The sequence below is a fragment of the Pristiophorus japonicus genome, unplaced genomic scaffold, assembly GCF_044704955.1.
Source record: "Pristiophorus japonicus isolate sPriJap1 unplaced genomic scaffold, sPriJap1.hap1 HAP1_SCAFFOLD_52, whole genome shotgun sequence".
In the NCBI taxonomy this organism is placed as follows: Eukaryota; Metazoa; Chordata; class Chondrichthyes; family Pristiophoridae; genus Pristiophorus; species Pristiophorus japonicus.
The window spans coordinates 1,803,596-1,812,682 of NW_027254426.1; the positions used below are offsets into that span (position 1 = coordinate 1,803,596).

General features: G+C 44.6%; 1 non-coding gene across 1 annotated transcript; it reads right to left on the reverse strand.

Moving 5' to 3' along the window:
* Positions 1 to 1,200: 1,200 nt before the first annotated feature.
* Positions 1,201 to 1,294, reverse strand: trnar-ucu (transfer RNA arginine (anticodon UCU)). Its single transcript has 2 exons — positions 1,257 to 1,294; positions 1,201 to 1,236 (listed from the first exon to the last, which is right to left on the reverse strand). It is a non-coding gene; the product is annotated as a tRNA-Arg (tRNA).
* Between the last annotated feature and the right edge of the window lie 7,793 nt (positions 1,295 to 9,087).

Sequence of the window (9,087 nt, forward strand, 5' to 3'; positions counted from 1 at the left end):
GTTTACATATCTTCTCTTTGAAATCGAGTGTATTTCCGGCACATTATTATTTACATCAGAGTTATTGATTAAATGTCAAAACGCCTCCACTCCATCCCACAAATATGTACAATTTTCATCCTCCGTTGCAATATTTTGTGCTGGAATAAAACAGTGAATATATAGGTAAGGTTTGGGGATACATCAATTGCACCTTCGATTACTGACGAAATGTCACAAGCAAAGCCATCAGCTGCACTTGGGGAGGCGCGAGATCACAACCTCGGCCTTCCTGGGTGCTTACACTGTCATATAAGTACTGCGCGCTATCCGATTCCATCGCTGGAGCTGGATGCGAATGCTGTGTGGTATTTGTGCTCCCATCATACAGCTGCCTATCGCACCTGTCTTATAATTCCTCCCCTAAAGATCTATCGACGTTGGGGTCAATTGACATTTTCAAGTTTCACATTGATCGATTTTTGTTCAGCAAGGATACGAAGATTTATGGAATCATCGCAGGCAAATGGAATTAAGAATTAGGTAAAAGGGACAGAAACGGAAACAGCTGCAAACAAACGTTGCATTTTATTCATATTTAACAGCAACAATATCCGTGCCGTACGCAACTATGCTGTGGTCAGAGACAAACGCCCTTAGCTTCCGAAACTCCCGTGGCTTTTCTGTGGCTCTCTTTCCTTTCTTCCCTTCCTCCTGCAAGCTGCCAGTTTTTAAACCTTGTTTTAAATGTTGTTCTGGGCGAGGGCATTCCACATTCTCAGAACCATCTCTACCGTTTCATTGCTTGATTTCTTTGTTTATTAATTATGAAACTCCTTGAGCTACAATGGTAGCGCTTGCGACAATACATTAAAAGGCGGCTATTGGAAACCGTCGTGATCATAGTTTCGTTTTGTACAGAATTGAACCTCTATCACTCAAGAGGGAATGTTATATTTACGATAAACTATATCTTCTTATAAATGTTGGTTCATTCGCTCCCTAGTGACAGATGAAGAATTGTTTGATCACCTCATTTATTTCATGTGGGCAAAAGGCACGGCTATTCATTCAGATATAATCCACAGATTCACATTGAGATAACTGCAACGAGAGAGACAGAAAGCACCGTGGTACATGGCGGAATAGACAAGAGAAATGGATAAAGAGAAAACGGCTTCAGACTCGAAAGGTACAAACATCACATGCAAAAGCCTCGGCTGCTCCAGGTGAGGCTCGAACTCACAACCTCGGCATTTCCCAAGCCTGTACTGTCATAGAAGTACCGCGCGCTAACCGATTGCGCCACTAGAGCTGCAGGTCCTGTGGTCTTTGTGCTCCCATCATACAGCTGCCTGTCCTACCTGTCTCACAAGGAAGAAGACAAAGAATCATCGAATCATTCAACACAGAAGGAAGCTTTTCAACCCATCGTGTCTATGCCGGCTCTCTGCAAGAAGCCTTCAGTTATTGAGACTCCATAGATTCTCGCCGTAGACGTGTTTTATTTTTTGTGTAATATATTGTTATTTGTAATGAATTTCGGTGTCCATGCGGGAAATTTATAATATATATTTGTGCATCTAGCTGTGAGTTGTAACTTAAATTGTGTGAAACATTGATAATCAAATTATTTGTGTTCATATATGTGTTATTATGAATTTATCTCTAAGTATCTCGGTGCTATAATTGTATTTACGTTTATTTGCGAGGTGTTTACAAGATGCAAAGATGTACACAGAAAATACATTTATAACAAACACACATGCTCCACAATACTATTATAAATAACTATGTTGCATTCAAATACATAAACACTAAAACAGATATACGAAATATATTTATAACCCACAGAACAAATTGCAACTTAACACAGAGACACCAAAATATATTTAGAGCTATCACTGATCGAAGAACATTTTACTCTCTACGGTCCTCAGCAAAGTCTGCTGTGCCTTTGTTTCCTGTGCTTGTGCTCGGTGTAAGGGAAGGTTTTGCCGAGCCGTGTTATATCGTTTCCCAAGGTAGGGCCGAAATGCGCTGTCTGAGGCCACGTTCACTGCTATAGTTTATTTTAATAATCGTTTGGAATTCTGTATAATGCAGAATTACAACATCTACAGATGTTTCAACCTGGTACACAAATCCACTGCCAAATTAGTTCAACCCCACACCCGCCCCAGTTGTTAAACTTCCCGCGTGGACATTGGTCCTTACTCGATTGATGTACAACTCGACCTACTGCAACAGGTCTCTCCTGCGCCAGAACTGGTCCAAATGCCCGGGATTCTGTAGCCCAACCTCGTGCACCTTTTATCCAGACATACGTTGCTTTTTCCAACCTCAATAGCGCGAGGCACTGGGAATAATCCATAGAATACCTTTGTGGTCCTGCTCATTAATTTCCTCAATTGCACCTGAAACTCTGACTGAAGAAACTCATCCCCTTCTTTCCTTATGTCAGTGGTTAGCACATAGATCACGACTTAAGCAGTTCCCATTCGCCCCTCAAAATGTTCTGCACCCATTCAGTGATGTTCTTTATCTGGCAGAAGGGAGGATACACTCCACGCTTGACTCACATTTGCCGTTGCAGAATGGTACTGACTTTCGAATCCCAATGACGTCAACTTATATTACTTTTTAATTTCAAAAGCAATGCACTGCGAATCCTGTAAATCTGAAATGAAATTAGAAAATGTTGGATATACTCAACCAGTCAGGCAGCATCTCTGGAAAGATTTCTGATGACGGGGTTGTCATTAAATGTCATTGACATGGAGCGTCAATAATGCAATCCAGATACCGTCCGATATTGTAATCCCAAGCGCCAGTTTGTGGGTATTGAAACCAATCCGGATACCACGCATTAATCTGGTAGCTAAATTGTTGTTGTTGTTCTGGTAAAGTCGCAACAGCAGAGGACTGCAATGAAATATCCAACTCTTTAAGATAAATCATATGTTTTACAATTAATAAAACGAGCCAGTCCCAAATGACTTTCAATCATTAAAATGGTTCACTTCCGCCGTTTAATTTCCGCCATGTCTGCCGGGGAAAAACACAGTTTTTGGCTGTTTTTTTTATTGCGGTTCATTGCTGTTGCGACTAGTTTACTTTGAACATTCTCCCTTTAAACATTCTCACAGAGGCCGCCTAACTGGTTCACGAGTTCTTGACATCAACGTTTACTCACCCCTGTGACCGCCACCTAGTGGTTAGGATGCAGCGCTCTCTCCTCGTCGGTACAGGTTCGATGCCCATTCCGGGATTTATTATATTAAAATGAAGCTTATTCAATTAATTTCATAACATTCTGTGAAAGATTAATAATTATTGCAATCGCCATTGATAACTTGTCACGTTTGATTCAGACTAAGGGAAATACATGGCAACAGAGAGCCTGCCAAACTTCCAACAATTGCGGTCTCGAAGGGCACGTATGATGTCAGCTCACACCCGTCGAGGCCTCTCAAGTGCGCTTCTCAGAGCGCGATGTGCGTGTGCTGAAAGCCGGCACTGGGACAGTCAAAATGGCTTTTGACAGATCCAAAGCATTCGCTGAGAGAAGGGTTATTGCCGTCGGAGATTTGCGCTATTTTTCCAACTCTTGCCTGGAAAATCTCCTTCAAAATCTTACGCCTGGTAAAGGTGAGAGAGAGATAGATAGGCAGGGGGACACAGTTATATGCATGTCACAGAAAGAGAGAGACAGAGAGGGTGGTTTTCATGGAGAGGAGACAGTCCGGAGAGACAAAAAGCGAGGCAGACAGATTTTGAAAGAGAGAGAGAGAGAGTGACAGCCTAGGGGGAGGGGAGACAGGGTGAGTTTATTATGGTGGGGGATATAGAGAGCGACAATACTGAGGTGAGGGGGCGGCAAGACCGACCGACAGGGTGAGAAACGGATGGAGAAAAACTGGGTGGGTGGGAGATATGATGCGTGACAAAGAGAGAGATAGACATGGAAGGCAGAAGGGAGGAGGCAGGCGGCGGAGAATAATGTAAGGGGGACAGACAGGGGAGGCAGAAAGGGAAGACTGACGGAAGGCAAATAGAGAGCGACAGACAGGGGCAGACGGGTTTGCATGGTGGAAGGGGACAGTAATTGACAGACAGGGGAGGCAGACGGGGGTTAGCCAGAAAGATAACACACTGGGCTCAGATAGAGTTAAAGAGAGAGAGACAGAAGGTGGGGTGAGGCAGTGAGAGTGCGAGAGAGCGGGTGAGACAGACGTGTAAGAGACAGATAAATAGAGAGTTTGGTGAAACAATCGAGGCAAACAGGGCAAAACGGCGAGAGATACAGATGGGGCAGACAGCAACGGCAGTCAGATGAGGAGACATAGAGAGAGAGAGAGGCATACAGGAGAGACATGACCAGAAAGACATACGAGGAGGCAGAATGAGAGAGACATACGGCGGATCAGAGCGAGAGACAGACACGGGTAGGTGGGTGGGGAGAGAGATAGAGTGATGGAGACAGGCGGTGGAAAAAGGCAGATGGCAAGACAGAGAGAGGCAGGTGGGGGAGAAAGAAGGAGGCGACAGACCGAGAAAACACTGAGAGAGAGAGAGAGAGAAACCATACTGTAGCAGAGTGGGAATGTTACTGAACTAGTAATCCAGAGGCCATGTCTGAAAATCGCCAAGAGGTAAGTTCAAATCCTGCCACGGCAGCTGAAGAGTTTAAATTGAGTTAATTACATGAATCTTGATTTGAAGAGCTAGTATCAGAAATGACCATGATAGTACTGGATTGTCATAATAATCCATCTTGTTCACCATTGTCGTTTTGGGGATGAAATATGCCGTCCTTTCCTGGTCTGGGCTTTCCGTGATTCCAGACGCAGAGCAATGTGGTTGACACTTCAATGCCCTCGACAATGGCCCAGTTGAATCAAACTGCAGCGACACAGTCGGCACTGCGGGAGTCTCTTCATCACACAGACTGCAGCGGTTACAAATAGTCGGCTCAACACCACCTTCTCCGGGACAGTTTCAGAAGGGCAATAAAGGAAGGAAGGCCTTGGTAGCGACGCCCACATTTCTGATTTTATTTTTTTTAAAACCTTGGAGACAGGGAAAGAGGTCGACAGAGAGAGATATGGAGACAGAGGGCAGACGGCGGGGTAATCGATGGGTCAAACAGAGTGAGAGTGATGAAGAGACAGCAGGGAGAGAGACGTGGGGAAAAAGAGGGAGAGAACCAGAAGGCGGAGTCAGATAGGCAGATCGGCGAGGTAAAGAGAGATAAACATTTGGCGGTGACAGAGTGAATGAGAGATGGGGAGACAGCTGTGGATAGACAGAAGTGAGTAGACGTACAGAGGGTTAGAGTGGGACAGACGTGGGAGAGAAATGGGCAGAAAACAGACCCGGAAAGACACGGAGAAAACGACGTGGTAGACAAAGAAAACGAGCTGGGGGAGCGAGCGACAGCGTGTAAGAGCAACAAATTGGGTGTGTTGGGATAGAGATTGACTGGAAGAATGGTGCATTGCGAGAGGCTGCGGTAGATAGATGATATGTTACAAAGACAAAGGCTGAGACGGTGCTCGACAGGAGCAGGCAAACTGGTGAGCCAGAGGGGCAACAGAGAGAGTCAGAGAAAGACAGACGAGAGATAGGAATGAGATAGATCGGGGCGGGGGACAGAGAGAGAGAGAGAGAGACCTACAGTGGTGGTAGAGAGAGAGCGACAGACCGTGTGGTGGAGATAACCGACTGAAAATGTAAAAGAAGGAAACAGAGTGGGTGAGGCTGATGGTGGTAGACAGACGGGAGAATGTAGAAGGGGAGAGAGATACAGCAGAGGGAAACGGGCAAGGCAGAAATAGAACAGACGAATCAGACAGACACATAAAAGTTAAGGAGGGAGAGAGCAAGACTGGGGAGACAGAGAGGGTGACAAACGGGGGAGTTAAACAGGAGGGAGACAGGGATGTAACGAGAGAGACAGACAGTGAGAGAGAAAGGTCGACAGACGGCGGGGCCAGACGGACGGAGAACTGCAAGGGACAGACTCGAGAGACAGACGGGAGAGGGAAGGAGGGGAAGAGACTGATGGGCACAGACGGGAGACAGAAATAGAGATAACAGCAGTGGAAAGAAAAATACAGTGGTAGTCAGACGGAGAGACTGGCTGGAGGGCCACAGAGAAAGAGAGACGGGGGTTACACAAGTGGCGAGAAAGACGGAGGAGTGATAGGTTGGGCAAGGGAGTGTTGGAAACAGATGGGGAGACAGAAAGAAAGACAGACATGAGGAGACAGAGCACGAAAAACAAACGGCGAAGCACTTTCCAGTTCCGCTCTCTCGTCCAATTTTAGTGAACAAAAATGTAATTGGCACTTTAAATAGTGTCGTGGAACATAATGTTGAAAAGAGACGATTATTAAGTGTTTGTGACAATAACTATGCAGATATAGGTCCCAGTGAGGAAGTGTAAATTATTTCGTATTGAACCTAAGAAAGATGGATCAGAGTATATTATACTTAGAAACTGTCTCTGACAATGATATTTAGGGGTGCAAGTTGCAAGTACTGCAATATATCCTAATAACCCTGTTTTTGCTGGTCATCATTCTCGTATTTTGAACACCAAATGCCCCTTTTTCTGAAACTCATAATTTCCATGTATCCGAGCTCTGAATTCCCCATTTTTCAAGAGCTCCTAATTCCTCTGTTTCAGGAGCTCCTTATCCCTCTGTTTCAGGAGCTCCTAATTCCTCATTTCAGGAGCTCCTTATCCCTCTGTTTCAGGAGCTACCAATTCCTCTGTTTCAGGAGCTCCTTATCCCTCTGTTTCAGGACCTCTTGATTCCCCTATTTCAAGAGCTCCTTCTCCCACTGTTTCTGGAGCTCCAAATTCAGCTGTTTTGGAGCTCCTTATCCCTCTGTTTCAGGAGCTCCTTATCGCTATGTTTCTGGAGCTCCGAATTCTCCATTTTCTTGCACTCCTCATTTCTCTATTTCAGCAGCTTCTAATTCTCCAGTTTCAGGTACTCCTCATTTCCCTGTGTCAGGAACTCCAGATTAACCTCTTTCTGGCGCTCCAATTACTCTGTTTCTGCAGCTCCTACTTCTACTTTTTCAGTAGCATCTTTGTCCCATGTTTTGGAGTAAATAATGCCCCTGTCACTGGAGCTCATACTTCCCCTGTATCAGGTGAACCTCGTTCACCTCTTTCTTCAACTGCTAACTCTCCTTTTCTGCTGCTCATAATTCCCCTGCTTAATAAGGTAAAGTGCTGGAGCTCATAATTTTCCTCTTCCTAATTACCCTATTTCTGGCGCTCCTACTTTCCCTGATTATGATGCCCCCTCCTAACGTCGCAGTATTTGGAGTTAAGAATTCCATTATAACTGTAGCTCTCTCGTAATGTCCCTGTTTATTTAGCTCTCTAATAAATTTCAGGTTTCTGTTACGGTCTCCTAATTCACCCATACCTGGAGGTACTAATTCCCCTGTTTCTGTTGATCCTAATTCTCCGTTTTTCTGGAGATCCTAATTCAACTGTTTCTTGATCCAATTTCCCGTCATTCGAGGGCACTCTCATTCCGTTGTTTCTACAGATCAACCAATGCTGATGTTTCAGAGCTCCTAATTACTTTGTTTCCAGAACTCCTATATCCCCTGTTTCCGGAGCTGCTAGTTCCCCTGTTTTTGCTGCCCCATCCCAATTCATTCTTTTTATGAATAACCAAACTCCTCTATTTCAGCAGCTCCGACTTCTGCTGTATCTGGTGCATTTAATTCCACGTGTGTACACCACCTGAAGTAATGAAAGCCGTTTGCTTTAAGAAGCTGATGGCACATTTTCAACATTGTCGATCTGCGTGCATGGGCAGGACAAGCGGTGAAGTGAATATTCTTGCACAATATTTCTGTTTAGATGCAAAAAGCAGGAAATTGAATGCCTAGCGTTGCTTCAAACCTGAGAGGAGGTGACCCAGAGTTTAATGCGAATACCTGCTAATCCATTGTGATCTGCATGCGTGGCTCCGAATCGCATACTCGTCCATATTGTGTAAAGCGTTTGAAGCCTCTTGTTGTTTTGTCAATCACGTAAATACCTTTTACTTTCAAGGATGCTGTACTTCGGTCATGTCATGTCTCAAATTAAGATAGGGCCTGTAATTCCGGCCTGACTGGGTCTGTACGGAGTACGTACGCAACCGGCACGCACCCACAAAAGCCCTTCTTTGACGTGCGAGGCGCATGCACTGAAAACCAGGTTTTCCAATGTCAAATTCTTGCTTGACAGACCCAACGCTTCTTCAGGAGAAGGACATTCGCGTGTGTATGCGCTATTCGCCCATCAATTGCCCAGCGAATGTCCTTAAATTGCTTGCGCCTGGGAAAAGCAGGTGCATACCCTACTTTTATCAGCATAAGAGTTTTTAAACATGTAAAAAAAAAACATAGAAGGAAAATGTAATAACATTTTTATGTTTAAAAACTCTGTCCACTAAGGAAGGTTTATTTAAACCCAAAATATCAAACTTAAAAAAAAAATCCGAATAATTTATTTTTTCTAACACATTTGTTAACTTTAATTTAAATTTATATTACATACGTGAGGTGTATTTTTTTACTTTTTAGGTGTGTTTGGGTGATGGGGGTGTTTCCATTCGTAATACTGAGAATCCCGACTTCCGGAGATGCTATTATTACGAATGATAATACTGTACATTCATTGGCTGTCCAGAGTCAGGTGAATTCAGCTTCTCCCTCCGCATCTCCAAGACGTGAATGCGCTGCGAAGCGCGGGAAGAGAAGGCCTCAGATGCGGAGGGTGCAGGAGCAAAAGGTAGGTGTGGAACGTTATCACTATTTGCAGCCGAGCGCCTGGGGGAAGCCTAGCACAATGACTTCAGGCCCAATGTAGTCATCAAAGATAAAATTTACGTTCTTATGTTGTTATTCGCAGGACTATGGAGAGGGGGACTAATTTATTCGCTCTCTCAGAGACACAGCACAGCCACGTTGGGCCGAATAGCTTTCTTCACTACCGTCAGAATATGCCGTTTTAATATAGAATGGGTTACGCACTTTACTGCCGGCTGCTCGTTGGTCCCGGGCCTTGAATCTCTCTTTGTGATT